This window comes from Pteropus medius, unplaced genomic scaffold, assembly GCF_902729225.1.
Source record: "Pteropus medius unplaced genomic scaffold, Ma_sr-lr_union100, whole genome shotgun sequence".
NCBI classification, from domain to species: domain Eukaryota; kingdom Metazoa; phylum Chordata; class Mammalia; order Chiroptera; family Pteropodidae; genus Pteropus; species Pteropus medius.
Genome location: NW_024356249.1, coordinates 11,616,477 through 11,635,063, shown reverse-complemented (window position 1 = coordinate 11,635,063; position 18,587 = coordinate 11,616,477). Strand labels below are relative to the sequence as shown.

Here is an 18,587-nt window from a genome sequence, read left to right as displayed (position 1 = left end):
GTACTAGAAATGCCTAAAAATAAAGTCCTTTATTTTCTTTAATAGAATAATGCATGCATTGGCATTGTGACTGCTTTAAAATCTCATAGAATGAGTTTTACCATGTACTTTGTGATTCACTTTTATATCCAAAAAGCCATTGAGTATTATTCTGGTCACCTCTTGCTACATAAAAAACTACCCCCAAATTTTGTGCTTTACAACAGCCACTATTTCATCACCTACTATAATTTTATGGGTCAAGAATTCAGAAAAGGCCTATCCGAGCAAGTCCTCTGTGTCATGAGGGATCAACAGAAGGCACTTGATGGTATTCTCATGATGGCTGGGCTGCTCCAGAGAGCTCAAGCCAGTCTCACCTACATTTCTGGAATCTTGCTGGAAATGGCTAGAAGAATAGGCTCCACTGGACAGCTGACTGCAGCACCTATGTGTGGCCTCTGTAATACAGTGGTCTTAGAGTAATCAGCTATCTTACTTAGCAGACAAGGGTCCCCGGAGAGTCCTGGACAGAAGATGTAAGGCTTCTTCTGACTTAGCTTCAAAAGTTCCAGAATCTCATTTCCACTGCATTTAGTAGTCAGACAAGTCCTAATGCAAGGCCACATTCCAAGGGAATAAAATTAGACTCCATTTCTCAATGAGAAGGGTAGGAAAACATGTGTAGCCATCTTTAATTCACCATAGCTAACCACTTAGACCTTTTTTTTGCCATACATCACAAGTGGAGTTGGTTGTATAGATAGATAGAAAGATGAAGACATATGTATAAATGTATAAAACAGTAAATCTCCAACTTAGTATGATATAAAGGAAGCTCCACTTTGCTAAATGTAAGTCCCTCATGGAGTCCAGGCCTGGAAAATAAGTTGAATAAATAATACAGTATAGAAAATTTTATTATCCCCAAATAATCATCCACATTAAAAGTATTTACACCACCACCGCCACCCATTTGTTTTTCTCTTCTTTTGACCATTTATAGTTGCTTAGCACACCTTTCATATGCTGCTAGGAGGATAACAATGAGATAATACTTCACATCTATTCAACTGGCTAAAATCCAAAAAACTGACAATAACAATTTCTGGCAAGTATATGGAGCAACATAAATTCTCAATCATTACAGATAGAATAGCAAAATGGTTACGGCTACTTTAGAAGACAGTTTTGTATTTATTATAATGGTAAAAATAGTCTTACCATATGATTCATAATTGTTGCATTAACCATGATGATCTGAAAACTACGTACACAAAAACATACATGTTTATAGCATCTTTATTTATAATCATCAAAAACTGGAAGTAGCCAGTTGTCCTTCAAAAGGTAACAGACAAACAAGTATTGGTACACCCATTTAACTGAATATTACTCAGTGATAAAAAGGAATGAATTATCAAGCCACACAACGACATAAATGAATCTCAAATGCACATTGTTAAGTGAAAGAAGCTAGTCTAAAAAAGCTATATATTATATAATTCAATTGACACGACACCTGGAAATGGCAATCAGTGGTTGCTAGTGGTCTGAGGAAAGGGAAAGGGTTGAATAGGCAAAACACAGGAGATATTTTCAGGGCTATAAAACTATTCTGTATGATACTGAGGTGATGGAGACATGACACTATTCATTCATCAAAACCCACAGAAGTTTATATCACAAAGAGTGAAACTTAATGCATGATTTTTTAAAATATCAACTAGGAGGTCAAAGAAACACAGTATGGACTACAGACCATAAGAAGAAAATCTAATATTATATAAAGAAAATCTAATTGTATAATAAATATATTCAATAACTTCCCAGAAGGGGGTGGGGTTAAATGATGCTGACCAAAGTAACTCTGGAAACAACTAAAGACAAAAGAAACAGTACCTACGTACTATATTCTAGTTGATAAAGTTGTTTTTCATGGGATAAAGATTAACAATTCTGAAACTACTGTATAAGGGTTGCAGACAGTGGGAGCTCACTGTTGGAATGGAAGTTGCAGAGAAGCAAGAGGGAGAAGGCTAGAACAATCCATGTGTCAATAGGTTAGAGTTTGAAACATCAGTATGAACTCATGTTCAGTTTAATAGAAATGCAGATGGATAAATACAGAAATAATTGTAGATATATGTGTTTACATGGGTTAGTATATATTGATACATTTGCAAGCTCAGTCCACTGAGAGGATTTAGAAGTAACAACGCCCCAGTAGCCATGAGCACACCTAGGAGCCAGATCTTGGTTTCTAATTTCATTCTCCAATGAACAGAACCAAAGCTCTTTGGAGAAATGACTGATTCTAGTGGTGAGCAGAAAATATGTAAGATGAGCCTGGAATGTCTTGTCATGCCAGAAAAATGAGGAAGTGCTCAAAAAAATAAATCGATGGTGGTACATCAAAGAGACACAGGAGCCAACTTCAAAAGTTCCCATGACCAAAGAGGGAACAATTTGAGCAACAAAATCAATAATGTAGAATTGGATTGTAACACAAAGTATAAAATAAATGTTCATGAGTTTACACTAATAAAAATAAATGGTCGAATAAATAGATAAATATGAGACAATAGAAAAATTTCTTACACAGAATTCCAAATGATTTATTATATTTATATTTAATATAATCTGTGATATTATTTATTAATATATAATATATTTGTATATTTAGATTTAAATTTATATTTATCAAAGAGGTGGAGCACAACTGTCTACCTCTAAAATTTGGGCTGTGCACAATGATTCCTCCCAAAGAGAAAAATGGAAAATAAGGACACTAATCCTACCAGATCAAGGCCTACTACTTTATTTAACTTTACTCTGGGGAAAGCTGACAAACACCACCTCAGCCAGCACATCAAAGTTAACCTACATGGTGGTAAAACGCATTGAGAGCGTGCATCCTTGATACACTGTGAAGAAAACAGCACTTAACCTCCTTGGTCTCCCTCTGAAAAACACATTAGTTCAGACTGATCATGAGACAACATCAGGCAAACCCAAATTGAAGGACATCCTGCAAAATATCAGTACTCAGCACATCATCAAGGTCATCAAAAACAAGGAAAATCTAAGAAACCATTACCACTGAGAGAAGGGTAAGGGAGCATGATAACCAAACATAATGTGGATCCTGGGACAGAAAATGGACATGAGGTAAAATAAAATAAATTGAAATGAAATGTGGACTTTAGGGTTTTTTTTGTTTTTTTTTTTTTAATGTTGCTGGGAGGAATAAATAAGGTAATATAAAAAGGAAACTCACTACCTACATCAACAGACAAAAAAATTAAATATGACCAACAAATTGTTTTACCATTAAATATTTCTGTGATTTATCACTAAAAAGAAAGACCACGATCATTTGGAGAAGAACTTTGAATGTAATTTATCTGTCTATGTTGACATAAAATAGAGAAAAGATACTCTCAGAAGAGAACAAAAGGTTCTGAATGGTAAGAGGAAACTCTAAGGGCACAGCAGCAGACCCAGGAGGAAAATCAGGACAGCCTTTTGCAGAAGGTCGCCAGAAGGTGATCGAGGATGAGGGTCTTCAAAATGATGTTTAAGAAAATATAGGTTACTGAAAACCCGTATAGGACTTTATAATTTGTTTATCTGACCATAGAAACAAATGATTTCTAAATCACAAATTGCTGAAAAAAAGAGGCACTCTCACCCAAAGCAATGTAACAGAAGGAAAAAGACAGTAAAATGTATACTTGAAACTAATTAAAATAAATAAATTTTTTTAAAAAGACTTAGTAAATAACATTTAACCTCTTAAAACGAGAGAACAACACATATCATAGTAAGCAGAATAATGGCCCCACAAAGATGCCCACCTTCCCTGGAACCTATGAATATGTTACATTATGAAAGGGAATTAAGATTACAGATGGAATTGCAATTGCTAATCAGCTGAACTTTAAGAAGGAGATTATCCTGTATAATCTGCATGAACCAGATATAATCACGAATGTCTTCAAGTGGGGAAAAGAGAGGCAGAAGAGCCAGAACCAGAGAAATGGTGTATTAATCTACTCAGGCTGCCATTAACAGACTGGGTGGCTTAAAGAAACAAATTTACTTCACACAATTCTGGAGGACAGAAGTCCATGATGAAGCTTTCAGTAGGGTTGGTGTCCGGCGGGGCACTCTCCCCTTGAGCTGCCTCTCGCTGCTGTGTGCTCACATAGACTTTCCTCTTGTGTGCAAGTAGAGACAGAGGCGGGAGAGGGAGGGAGGGAGGGAGGAAGAGAGAGAGACAAAGAGAGACAGAGAGAGTTCTCTGATGTCTTTTTTGATAAGGACACTAATCCTACCAGATCAAGGCCTACTACTTCATTTAACCTTAAGTATTTCCTTAGAGGCCCTATCTCCAAATTCAGTCACATTAGTGGCTAGGACTTCAACATATGAATTTGGAAGTGACACAAACATTCGGTCCATAACAGATGGCATCATGAGAAAGATTTAGATTTGAGTGGTCATTGCTAGCCTTGAGGATGCAAGCGGCCATGAGCCAAGGAATGCCAGCAGCCTCTAGAAGTTGGAAAAGGTAAGAAAGCAGATTCTCCCTTGAAACTTCCAGAAAGGAATGTGGTCCTGCTGACACCTTGGTTTTAGCCCAATGAGACCTATTTCAGACTTCTGACCTCCAGAACTATAAGATAATGAATTTGTGTTGGTTTAAGGCATAATTTGTTACAGCAGCAAAAGGGAACTAATACAATTATGAAAAATGTGTGAGGGGCTTGGAAGAGAAAAATAAAAGCATTTAATTTGCAAATAGTTGTTCAAAAATGTTACCGAGACTTATAGATACATTACAAAAGAAAATAACAGTTCATAACATGTAATACTTAACTGTCAGGTTTGTAGCAAATGTGCTCCACGTATTATCTGGAATATCAGCACCCCTCCCGTTTTGCTTAATGTCAACTTTGGCAGATCTGGACTTCAGTAACTAGCACTATGCATGGTACCTAGTAGAAGCTCAGTAAGGAATAAATCCATTATATAAATTTAATGGGGCTATATAAATAACAAAACTCACTATCACATATGGCTTCTGACACTGGATATGTTAGTAAAGGAAGGAAGAGAGAAGGGAGCTAAAATTAATTGGAATAAAAATAGAAATCAAATTGAAATCCGAGTGAAAATGCTAATACATTCCTAGTGAGACATTTTTAACCATTGACAAAGCTTTTGAATTTCAGTTAGGTCTTCATAACATCTTGCAAAAATGCATGGCAAAGATACAGCTGAACACCCACCAACTAAAGCTGGGCTATGATTGTTCTGGCAAACACATAACCCAGAGTAAATATTGTCTTGCACAAAGATGTGAGGAGGTGGATTAGGCATTGTAATTACCATTTGCTGGGTATTTGGCATTCCTTTTAAAGATTTAATCATTAAGATGAGACTAAGTATCACTAAAAAAGAAGTCAATATTTCCATGAGCCGGGGAGGGAACAGCGCTGATGTCTTCCTTCTGTTCAGCTATGACACATGCCTACCAAAAGTCAACTTCGTCTGCTAGTTATTTATTCAAGACAGCACAGATAAAGAATCATGAGAAGTAACTTCATTTTATTTTCTGGAACACACTATGTCCTCATATATTATCGATCACAGAGTGATATTTAAATAGGGTAGCAATGTAAAATTACACAGCAATCTTGTTATATTATCTTAATTAATTTTACAACCAGCAGTCAACCACCATCCTTTGTGGTACAGCTAAAGCATTCACATGCAGGCTAACACAGCCAAGACAGACTCTGATAGCAGCTCTCAGAATAGGACTTCTGTTAATCTTCTCCTTGTGGACTAGCATCTACTGACATAAATTCCTTTAGTCAGAGTTCCTGGCGTTAAGCATTTATAGAACAACATTTTGAGATACTGATTAGCATAGCATTCCTTTAAGGTAGCACCTGCTACATGTATAGAAGATCACCTGGAATTCTGGATTCCTGGGCTCCGCCAGAGAGATTCTAATTATTTAGGTCTAATGTGGGGTCCAGGAACCTATATTGTTAACAAGCATTCTGAGAGACGCTGATTCATAGGATCCAGGTACATGTAACCAGATCTGTTCTGCAATCATATAAAAATCTAGACAATAATTTTGTTGCTCAAATTCTTTTCTTTAAATTTCCAAGCCCTTATGTGCAGGATCTCTTTTGATCCTCACAATAATCTCGTAATTTAGGAATTATTATTATCCCCATTCTGATGAAAAGGTAAAAGGTTAAGTACTTGCTGTATTAGACTGCTCAGACTGCCATAACAAAATACCATAAACTGGTGACTTAAACAACAGATATATATTTTCTTAGAGCTCTGGAGGCTGGAAGCCTGACACCAGGGTGCCAGCAGGGTCAGGGCGTTCTGCTGAGAGTTCTCTTCTTGGCTTGCAGATAGCCTCTTTCTTGCTGTGTACTTATATGACCTTTCCTCGGTACATTTAGGGAGAGAGAGGAAGATCTCTCTTTCTCTTCTTAAAAGGTCACGAATCCTATCAGATTAGGACTCCACTCTTATAACTTCATTTAACCTTAAATTATCTCCTAAAAGCCCTATCTCCAAATAAGTTGTGTTGGGGGTTAAGATTTCAGCATATGAAATTGGAAGCAGCATTTATAATCGATTCTTTCAAGATATTTTGATGTGAAAAGAAGAAGAAAGGGGTGAAGCGGGATCAAGAGAAGTTTTTGTTTTTGTTTTTGAGATGGGAGAAATAGCGATTTTTCCATATTGACTGAAATAATCAAGTAGAGAGAGAGGGAAATTGTGATGCAGCAGAGAAAGAATTTCTGGATCACGTTCTCGTATAAATGGGACTGGGATCTACCACAGAAGCAGAAGGGCTGGCTAAGCAGAAGCATGGAGATTTCCTTCTCGGGAAAGGGAGAGGAGACGGCTGTGCGGGTGTGCAGGCCCAGCGAGGCGGGTGGGGACTGATGCCAGATAGCATGGGTGCAGACAAGTCTGGGGAAGGCATTTCTTCTGAGTTCTTCCAGTTCTCAGTGAAAGGGGAAGAGAGATCATCAGCTGACAGCTCAGAGTGAAGTTGGAGGGGAAAGATTGGATATTAGAAACAAGGAGAAGGGAATAGTGGTCCAGAAGATGAAAGTAAATGAGGTCCCTAAAATATGATTGTGGAGTAGCATGAAGAGCCCACTTGAAGTAAGCAAACATTCATTCATTCTTTCACTTATCCATGTACTTATTCTTTCAGCTAAGATTTACATAAACATAACAATCATAAACGTGGGAGATGAAGCTATGAACTTCTTTGCCCCTCATCTGCCTACTTCTCTCCTCTCTAACTGCTAGAGTTCCCTAAGCTTCTCTTCTCGACTTCCCTTCTTACCCTTCCAAATTCTCTTCCTTTGGGGGTGTCCTCCAATCTCATACTTTCAAGAATATTATAGAGTTAGGGTAAAGTACCCCCAAATACATACTCTCTCAATAAAACTGTTCACCAAAACCATACACCAACTGTCCAAGAGAATTATAATGAGAGAAATGTGTCACTCTAAATTTTCTAGCAGCCACATTACTAAAAGTAAAATGACACAGGATTAATTTTAATAATATATTTTATTTCGTCCAACATACCCCAAATATTATCATTTCAAAGAATAATGTAAAAATTATTGAAATGCTTTACATTTTTGTGCTAAATCTTCAAAATTCAATGTGTATTCTATACTTACTGCACATCTCAATTTGAACCAGCCACATTTCAAGCATTCAATAGCCATATGTGGTCTTATCGGGCAGTGTAATTCTAGACACTCATTTTCAACTGCCCCCTGGATATCTCTACCTCAGTATCTGCAAGGACAATTTAAAATTTCCAAAACCAAGTTAATGATACCTACTCATATTTTTCCCTTAGCTATTTTTAATTAATTACTATTTACTTTCCTCTCTTTTTTATTCTTCATTCAGAAAAGAGAACAGGTTCTCCTTGGAGTCCCTTCCTTTCTATTTCTGTCATCATACTAGTTCCTGCTTTAATTAATTTCTACCTGGACAATTGCAGTCCCTCCCTAAGTGGCCCCTCCTAAGTGGTCTGTCCATTTGTAATCTCTTCTCCATCTGCTACCAGAAGAGTCTGGTTCGATGTCACTCTCCTTCTCATCAGCCCTCAACGTCTCCCCTTCACCAGCAGGACAAAGCCAAAACTCTAAAGCATAAGACAAATATCCCTAGATTCTATCAACCTTCCTTCTTCTTTCACTATTTGCCCCTCTTTTATCGTAAAAAAAAAAGGAAAGAAAGAAAGATATTTTCCATCCCTGAAATGGCTTTATCTTTCCCACCTTCTTACTTTCACTTGACTAGTTTACTCCAGTGTTTCTCCATTTTAGCATGCATCAGAATTATCTGGAAGACTTGTTAAAACACAGATCACTGAAACCACTCCGAGAATTTCTGCTTCAGTAGGTCTAGAGTAGAACCCAAGAGTTTACATTTCTCACAAATTCCCAGGTGCTGCTGAGGCTACTGGTCCTGGGGTCACACTTTGAGAATCACTGCTCTTCTACTCATCTATGTGCATACCAATGCTACCCTTACTTCATTCTTAAGTGCTGTTCCTTACATTAAACCCAAAATAATTTTTCTCTCCTCTGGGCTCCTGTAGCTATTTGGACTTCTCTGAACCATCATCTATCCAACTTGCATTAGAACTAATTTGTAAGCGAATATTCCTTAAGAATAATGATAGTGATTTGCATCCTCAATAGTGCATGTCAGAGATATTTAATAAGTATTTTTTAATTGAATTAAAAATGCAGACCCTGGCCTCAATAAAGTTAAAACATTTCAGAAAAGAAGAGAGTCTTTCTTTAAAGGAGAAAAAAACAGCCTTAATGATTAAGAAGAATGGACTGTCCCTAACTTCTTTTTATTTGTTCCCAAGTATTGCTAAAATCTCCTTTTTCTTTTTTTCAAAAGCAAATTCCCTCTCAGTTTCTTTTTTTTTCTGAACTCAAATAATTAATAAAGATATGGTTAATATACAGAATGTTATAGCTATGTTACAGCTAATATACAGAATGTTACTCACTAGTTTGAGTAATTACTTTAAGAAATATTATATCTTAAAATATTTCCAGCCAGTACATCTGTTTTATTAGCACTCCATAAATTTGCTGTCACTGTGATATCTACAGGGAATGCTTGTAAATTAAAAAAATCAAATAATGAAAATAACATTGCCACAATTTTTTTTTTAGCAATCCATTTGGAAGGATCTGCATAGATGAGTTGAAATATGGACTAGGATCTCAAGTGATTAGAACTTATAGGGAACACAGTGCTATTTCTGTTTGTCTTTCATTTGCATTTATTTGTCATGCTTCTAATCTTGCCTAGGGTAGCTTCAGGGATGAATTCTGTTACATGGTGATATCTTCCTTTATACAACTAAATCTAGAGGTTAGTAAGACCACTGAATACATTCACAATGCCCAGCTCCACGATGTAGATGAACCTGAAAACATTTTAGCTCACTCTTTTGGGAGTGACTTCTCTATACAAGGATTTTGAAGTGGGAGCAAATATACACAACGATGCTCAGTCATCACCTAAACTGCCAGTGATAAAATTTTGAAGCCCTAGGTCAGAGAGAAATTGCCAAGTTCCACATCGCTGTGTAATCCCTGTTATGGAGAACACCCATCCAACATAACTTACTATCTATTATGAGATCCATGCATTCTTTCATTCTGCCCTGTCTGAGGTAGTCTTCTTGTTTGGGTCAATTAGCTCTTGACTATGATATTACTGGAATAAGCATGCTTTTCTTCTCTTCCTTTGGGAAAGTTCTCTTTGACTAGGTTCCTGATATACAGGTCTTAATGATATAAGCAAGTTCTTCGTATTTGCGTGGTACCTTTATTCTGTGACAAAAGCAAAATAAGCTTTCTTTCTGTGAGCAGGGAGATCTTTACTTGAAGGATCATGAAAATTTACCTAATTACTCACCAGAGAGAAATAATGTCTTTTCTAGAATAAGGACAAGGAAGAAATACAAATAATAGAAAAATTCTGTGGACTACCAGAACTACATGAGATGGTTGGTATCTTGACTTCTATTGGTGCCTAGAGAAGTTTGCCTAAGCTTTTAAAGTCTTTAAACCAAATGGTTCTATTGCCTGTGATTCTATAGGCAGAGGTGGCAGCTGCATTTATAAGCAAACATTTTCCACTTAGTTACCCAGGTAAAGGGAATCAGAATGTTGGGTTTTTAAAATATTCAGCAAGAAAAAAAAAGAAAGAAGTGCAGCAGATGACCCAGTGATAAAAGAAATGCCTTAATTCTGACGATTGCAATGAACCATCTTCTCTCAGCACCATCATTTTACTCACTAAAAAGCGATAATTTCCATTCACATACCAAAATGTTCTAATACAGTTCATCTAGAAAAAATAACAGTAAATAAATAAATAATATCCCAGGCTTGACTCTACACCCACTTGTACCTACAACATTATTTCTATGCTTTCCATCAGAGCAAAACTTACCAGGTGAGAGAAGGTAGTACCCAGGTCCTCTTTTCTTCCCTGCCTTATTAGTCCCATGATTTAAATATCATTGTATACTGTTGATTCTTAATTTCCTCTGCCCTTTAGACTCCTATACACAACTCTATCGCTACATGGATGTTAAGTAGGTACCTACAACTTAATATGATCAAAACAGAATTTCCTACCCTCCATACCCTCAGATCTGAACCTTCTTACTCTTTTCCAGTCAAGAAAATGATACTCCCATTCATCCAGTTATTAAAGTCAAAAACTTGGTAATCAACTCTTTCTCTCTGCTTCCACAGTCAAATAAGAGGTTGGCTCTATTATATATTTGGTGGTGATAGAACTTACATATCTTGATGGTTTGGAGATGAGAGTCTTTCTGCATCTACTATTGGCTAGTATAATCCATTTCCCACAGAGCACTAGGAGTTATAGTTTCAACACTTAAATCAGGTCACTCCTACTTAGAATTCCTTAATTTATTCCTGTTACTCTTATAGCAAAACCCAAAACCCAAACTCCTAATAGTGGCCCATAAGTATTTGCATGATTTAAGTTTTGCCTATCCCTCAAACATACCTCTTACCTACCTCCCTCTCACTCAGGAGGCTTAAGCAATACTGGCTCTTTTCCGTTTTTTGAACATGTCATACACTTTCCCACTTACTCAAGGCCTCTGATGTACCCTGGGCCTTGGGTACCTTCCCTGTTTTTGCACAGCAGGTAGTCTAATGTCTCTCTTTAAAAAGAGGCTTTCCCTGACCACCACATCATACATAGCCTCTTCTATGGCAGCTCAGTTGTTTTTCATCATGGTGCACACACCTCTCCCAACATAGTTCCATCTCCCACCAAACCCCTGCCTCTGCGATTTAAAATCTTGTTGGTTTGGATGTGGTTCCGTAGTGTAGTGGTTAGTACGTCTGTTTTACACGCAGAAGGTCCTGGGTTTGCACCCTAGTGGAGCCATGGTCCATGGTCTACAGCCATGCCACCCTGAACAAGCCCAATGTCTGATCTCGGAAGCTAAGCAGGGTCGGGCCTGGTTAGTATTTGGATGGGAGACCACCTAGGAAGACCAGGTGCTGTAGAAAACATAATAATAATAAATAAATAAATATAATAAAATCTCATTGGTTTGTTTGCTTTCTCCTTTCTCTGGTTCACCATAGCAGCTCCAGGATCTAGCACAGATTCAGGCACACCGTGGGTTTAAAATTAACATTTACTAAATGAGTGAATAAAAGCTGGCTTGTCCTAATCAAATTTGACAAAGTGAAACCAGCTCCACTTTATAAGCCCTTTATCAAGCCACCTCACACTCCCAGTGAATTAACTCATACTGAAGCTATACTTTCTCCAGGCTATTTGTACTTTAATGGTGGGAAAGGTGGAGAGAAACAGAATTTTTTCATGTATGTAGAGTTAACATTTTGGAGTTGAAGCCTTAGTTTATCCCAATGTGAAAGGTATCATAGATTATTCTCAATAGTACATTCTTTATTTTATAAAGGATATGTCACTGGTGAAAATATTAGTATTCTAGGAGGTCATGGGTATGTTGAGAGTCTGATGCAAGTTTGGATAGAACATCTGGAAAAAATTCACAGACACAAAAAATTTATATATAATTTGAGTGCTACATGGGCCCCCTGAGGTCTATTCATTATGTACTCTAAAGAATGCATGATAAAAATAAATAAATAAAAATAAATCCTCTATTTACTATGTGAATAGTAAGATTCTATTTTCTCACATGGTAGATCTTGGGTCATTGTTGGTTTTGCTTATAATTCTTCCTTAAACAACCCGAACTTTCTCATTTCTCTTACAAATTGAAGAGAAAAAAAATATATGAATTGGAAGAAATAGCGAAAGAAAGAAATACTAATATTTATTGAACATGAATATGTGTCCCACACTATCCAATATACCTTCCACGAATTACTACATTTAATTCTCAAAACAATCCTCTAAGGTCAATAAGCCTCATTTTTGCAGATTAAAAGCTGAGGAAAAATTAGTTCAAGTAAGTTCCACGCAAAAAATCCATGATAGAGCCTAGATTCATATCCAGGTTATAAATTCATGTTCTCTATGTTGTAACATATATTCATACTTTTTAAATGGCTCATTTGTTCTTTCACTGAATTAAGGATCTGGACATTCCCCTTAACTCTCTGACCTCATATTCTGTTATGCTCACTTGTGATCACTTGATCTAAGCCACACTGGCTTCCCTGCTAGTCTTTAAACTAAGTACCTTAAACAAAACTCATCTATGAGAGCAATTAATGAAGTCAGTAGTACTACTATGAAATATAATTGCTCATATGTATAAATAAAAATTTATGCATTCTTAAGGTATGTTTTTGGTAACAATTTTGATGCTGGCAATACAGATATATTTGTGAAATTAAAGTATATTGTCAATTATGGAGAAACGATTACAAATTAAAATAACTACAGAAAAAATAGTGTTATAATAAAAGCATAAATATAACCTCATTAAAAATGTGCTAATATTTTACCCAGTTTGTAGATAATAACTCCAATTCTTTTAAACTACAACATATTTATTTATAGAAATTAAAAGCATACTGAGTTCAAGTATCTCACTCCAGTCTACATAACACATTTACTGGCTAAAACATGGATCTTAAGTTGGAAACACTGGGAAAGTACTGAACTTTTTAAAATATATGTATGCAATTTTGCTTTTTTAAATATATATTTTTTATTTATTAATATCCTCTTGCTTTTCTAAAAAGTAAAATCACTTTCAGCCCTCATGGCCTGTGAATATTGCTATATAACTGAAAAGGCTTATAAATAATAAAGGATCCATTTGATATGTTAAGATTGTTCTATGGTTTGTGACTGCAGCAATTATTATAAATCTTTTATTGGCGAATTTTCTTCTGTGGCCTTCAGCCATGCTCAGGCATGTCTTTCACATTCATACCAGCCAGCTATTCTCTTGCCGTTTGAACTCAGCAGCTTGTAAGAATCCCACACTGGCTGAAACTGCTAATCTGAAATATTTCTAACATGCAAAAATACGAAGAGGTATCTATGAAATACTCACATACCCATCACCAAGAATTTATAATCCCCTTTTTTCCTCCCCAGCATAACCACAATACTGAAGTTACTGTAGATCTTTCTTCATCCATATTTTCATTTTCCCTTATATGTTTCTAGTTATATAAAAAGTGTAAGTACCGACACTCGTGGATTTACAATGAAGTTACATCCCGATTATCCCATCATAAATTGAAAATGTATTTAATACATCTAACCTAACAAACATCATAGCTTAGCCTAGCCTACCTTAAAGATTGCTCAGAACACAATGTCCCGAACACACTGGCGACACAGCACACTGTAGAGCACCAGTTATTTATCCTCATGATCGCACGACTGACGGGGAGCTGAGGTCTTGTTGCCGCTGTCCAGCATCATGAGACAGTATCGCGTACAGCAGCATATCACTAGCCCAGGAAAAGATCGAAATTCAAAATTCGAAGTATGGTTTCTATTAAATGTGTATCGCTTTCTCACTATCATAAAGTCAAAATATCGTTAAGTAGAACCATCATAAATCGGACGGTGTGTATCATTCCATACTTTTTTTTTTTCAATAACTATTACATTTTCAAGATTTGGCCAATGTCAATACATGAAGATTGAGTTTAATTAGCTGAAGCTTTATCTAATATACCACAATTTATTTACCCTTTCCCCTATAAAATGGTCATTTACATTGTTTCTAGTTATTCACTATAAAAAAAAATCAATGCAGAAATGAATATCCATGGGCACATATATGAGAATTTACCTATAGTGTATGCCTAGGATTGCAATTACTAACATAGAATGCAAATTTTCAACACTACTGGCTATTGCTAAATATCCTTTTATGGAGTTTTATTAATGTATTCTTTCATCAATAGAATGTGAGAGTTTCCAATTGCCTATAACCTCTCCTGTGTTGGGTACTGCTGATATTTAAAACATTTTTTTCTTTACCCGATGAATATTAAAAAAAGTCCTTGATTTTTAAAAATGTGTGTTACCTTACTATTGGTGAACTTAAACATTTTCATGTTTATTGGCCATTTACTTATCCACTTTCATACACTGCCTATTTCTATTCTTGGTATTTTTATTCTACTTGGTGACCTGTTTTTGATTTCTCAATAATTTGTTGAAGTTATTTATACTACCTGGAACCTAACCTTTTTGTTTTTGTCTTGCTTTGTTCATTTTATAAGAAGACTCAAATATATATAATGCAACTATCATTTCTTGGTCTGCAGCTGGCCTCTTAACTTTTAATACACAGCAGTTTTTAAGTAGTTTCGATGTAATCAAACCAATCAACCTTCTCCCTTTTGGTTTGTGTTTTTTGGGGGAGAGAGGGAGGAGGGGCGCATTTTGTAATAAATTGTTTGCTACTCCAAGGGAAAAATTTCTAATTATTTTGGTACAACCAATTTATTAATTCTGAGAGATATGTAAACATCTCCCATTTGGATTATAGTTTTGTTAATATTTTATTGCTTTCTTTGCTTTTTATTTCAGTTCATAATTATCTTATCTCTTGATGAATGATTTTTTATTAATTTTTATTTCTCTTAATCTCTAATACTTTAAAATAAATTCTATTTTTTCTGATATTAATTTACTATATCATCTTTATTTTTTGTTCAGATTTTACTGGTATATCATTTTAATTTTTAATTTTATGATATACATACATGTATACATATGCATACATATGTGTATGTGTAATAAACTGCTTTTAGCTGGACTTTAGATTTTACAACACCTGAGATTTTCTGTTTTAATGGTTGAATGTTGTTGTAATTATTGATATTTCATTAGATATCTATTTCTACCAATTTATTTTGTTATTACATATTTACTATCATTTTGGTTATTTCTAATTTTTTCTCCTTTTCTCCTTTCCATCAGATTGATCAGTTTTTCGGTACAGCATTTCTTTTCTTTCTAGTCATATCTAAGCTAATATTCTATTAATTGTTAATCTTAAATTTTTAACATGAACAATTATGTAATGATGTGTAAGGCTTAATTCCAGCCCCTCGAACATATCATTGTTGTGTAGGACTTTATTTCCACCTTTAAAACCAATGATAGACATTTTTTGAAAATTATTGATTCTTACATCCTATTACTTATTTCTAGAATCAATGTCCTTCTTTTAAACTGGTAGTTCCTTCAGAAAGACTCTGTAAGAAGCAACCTATTTTTTTATGTTACATAAAATATCATTATTTTCCTTTATTCTTAAATGATAATTTGAATATAGATTTATATTCTTATTTTTTCCTCAACATCTAAAAATATTTTTCTGCTGTCTTCTGGCATCTATTTGACTAATTAGGACTCTATTATTACTCTTATTGCTGTATCATATCAGATAATATGTCTTTTCTTTTTCGTATCTTTAAAGATTTCCTTTCATCTTTGCATTTTACAGATTCACTGTGATGTGTGTCGATGGGTCTGGCTCTTCCCTCAGTCTCAGGACCCATTTTATTCTATGCATCTGGATTATGCTCTATTGTTATCTATTTGGCTGTTGCCTTTCTTTCTGTTCTCACCTTCTGAACTTCTGTAGAAGTTATAGCTTTAGAGTTTAAATTTAAGTCTTTGATCATTTTGAATTTTTTTTTTTTTTAGGGTGTGAGCACAGCGATATTTTTTAGGTGATTACCACCTGGAAAGGTCTTCTCTAAACATTAAAGATTCAACAAGAAAATGACATGATTTGGGGTCACTATGTATAATTGTTATTACAGCAAAATTAGATGATGTGAGATATTGGCCTCCCTGATATTTTTCTCTCTCTAAAAAAAGCATGGAATTATAAAATCTTACTTCAGAGATAGTGATTCTTTCACATATTTTCAGGTGTGTAAGTTTTTCTATGGTTAACAAAACTAAAAGGAACATCATTGTTCCATTTTTAATACACGATAAGGAGGCAGTACCAAAGCACCAGAACTAAGCAGTTCAGTGACTTTAACCAACTTGGGTCACTAGTGTGATGGGTTCTAAGGAAATTAAAAATTCATTTATATAGGCTGACTTCTTAGTATCCTGATGCAGACTCGTTCCAAACTCTCACTGCTGTGATGTACAAGAAATGAAGGAAAGTAATAAACTGAGCACTATCTCACCAAAAACCACTGGAAGTTTATTTGAAATTTAGATGTATTGAGTGGAGACTTTTATGAATTTCTGGAAATCGATGTCAGTATTTTCAAGTAATGAATCACTGGCAAAGAAGAAAGAACAGAGATGCTTTATAACATAGTAAATCCTAGAAAGTAATTCTTCTCTGCACTTCTCTCTATATTGCAATATTAGAAAAAGTGTCAATGGGAACAAAGAATGGTAAGAATGCTAACAGAGTGAAAGGAAGGGAGGAAAGCCAGAGAAGGACATGGAAATGGAGGTAAACAAAAAATCAAGAACAAGGAACAGACGGGGATGAAATATTATTATCCACCTGTTTTTAAAAGTATATAGTTTGTGAACCAAGGACATGATCTTAAATGGAATTATAAAGAAGTGATCAATGAACGATACATCTAAAAGTGTGTATGAAGTGTCTCAATCTTAGTAACAGTTTGTATTAGAAAAATTATGTAATCAGGACCTTAGGATACTTATCTATCTTAAAATGTTAATCAGAGAAAAATGAAATGTGAAAATAAAGGAGTTCCAACAGAGGAAGTGGTAATTGGTAGAGTGCTGCCTGCAGCCTCTTGCCGTGTGGTCTTGGTGAATGGAGCTGAGGGCAGGTGCCAGGGTTGGCCAAGGCCATGCCCTTAAGACAGCGAGGACCCCTGTTCCACCTGTGACCTTACCCTTAAGGAGTCCTTGGTCTCTCCTGTCTTCTGCTCCAGCTCTGCAGGCAACTGCTGAGCCTCTGAAGTTAAGAATGGCAGCCACCAGAATGCAGGTGGGCTGTGAGGTGCCTCAGATGCTGGAAGGGGCTGCTCAGTGTGGACTGGAGCTCCGCCCCCTCAGCCTCAGACTACAGAGTCACGCAGATTTTTAACCTAGGGAGACCCCAGGTCCCTAAGTGAACAAGACACCAGCTCTCTCCATCCTTAAGAAGCCTAGAAGGAGCAGAGAGGGAAGATTTGGTTGGAGTCTTTATTCCTTCAGACCTGACACTGGAAGAGAGAAATGGTAGAACAACATCCCATACCAAGCCAACAGGGCATGCCTACCACCCTTTGGGAATTTCATATTATATATACAGGCTGATCTCAAGTTTCTCTCATCTTTTTAAAGGAAAACACTGTATTGCATAATTGAAATTTGCTAAGAGTGTAGGACTTAAATGTCCTCACCAAAATGAATGAGTGAATGAATGAATGAATGAATGAATGAATAAAAAATAAGGTGATGGATGTGTTAATTAACTTAATGGGGGGAATCCTTTCACAGTGCATAGGTATATCAAATCATCATAACGTATACTTTAAATATCTTACAATTGTGTCTGTCAATTATACCTCCTAAAGATGAATTTTTTTAAAGCCATATTTTGCTATAGGTGGGCCTTCTAGATGTAAAGAAGTTCTGACATGTGATAGAAAAATCCCATGTGTTGATGATTTATAACATGTTTTACATTCATGGATCCAAATTATCCTTTATATTCTATCCTTCACATGAAACATTTGCAAACACTGTCAGCTTACACCGAAGGACATTCATAGAGTAAACTCGTATATGTCTTCAAGTGACCTGGGTACTTGACCTGTGGTTTGTCGTGATAATACGCTCTGTTCCTGGTCTTCATGTTTGCATAGGCTAGAGTGAAGGAAAGGGTCTCGGCTGTGCTTGGGGGAACTTCAACTCTGTCTTTAGTTTTGGAGATAAGCAAACTCTTCCAAGGGTTGTTCTGCCCTCCTTCTTACTTTCCCATCTTTTCCTTTTTGTTTTTCCCTCTTCCTTCTGAAATGTCAGGGAAGTTT

General features: G+C 35.8%; 1 protein-coding gene and 1 pseudogene across 6 annotated transcripts in view; one reads left to right on the top strand and one right to left on the bottom strand.

Moving 5' to 3' along the window:
• The window catches only part of GRM8 (glutamate metabotropic receptor 8), a 691,970-nt gene that overhangs the window by 319,242 nt on the left and 354,141 nt on the right, over positions 1-18,587 (bottom strand). The gene's annotated exons all lie outside the window — the stretch shown is intronic.
• On the top strand, positions 11,539-11,654 carry LOC120601343 (uncharacterized; annotated as a pseudogene).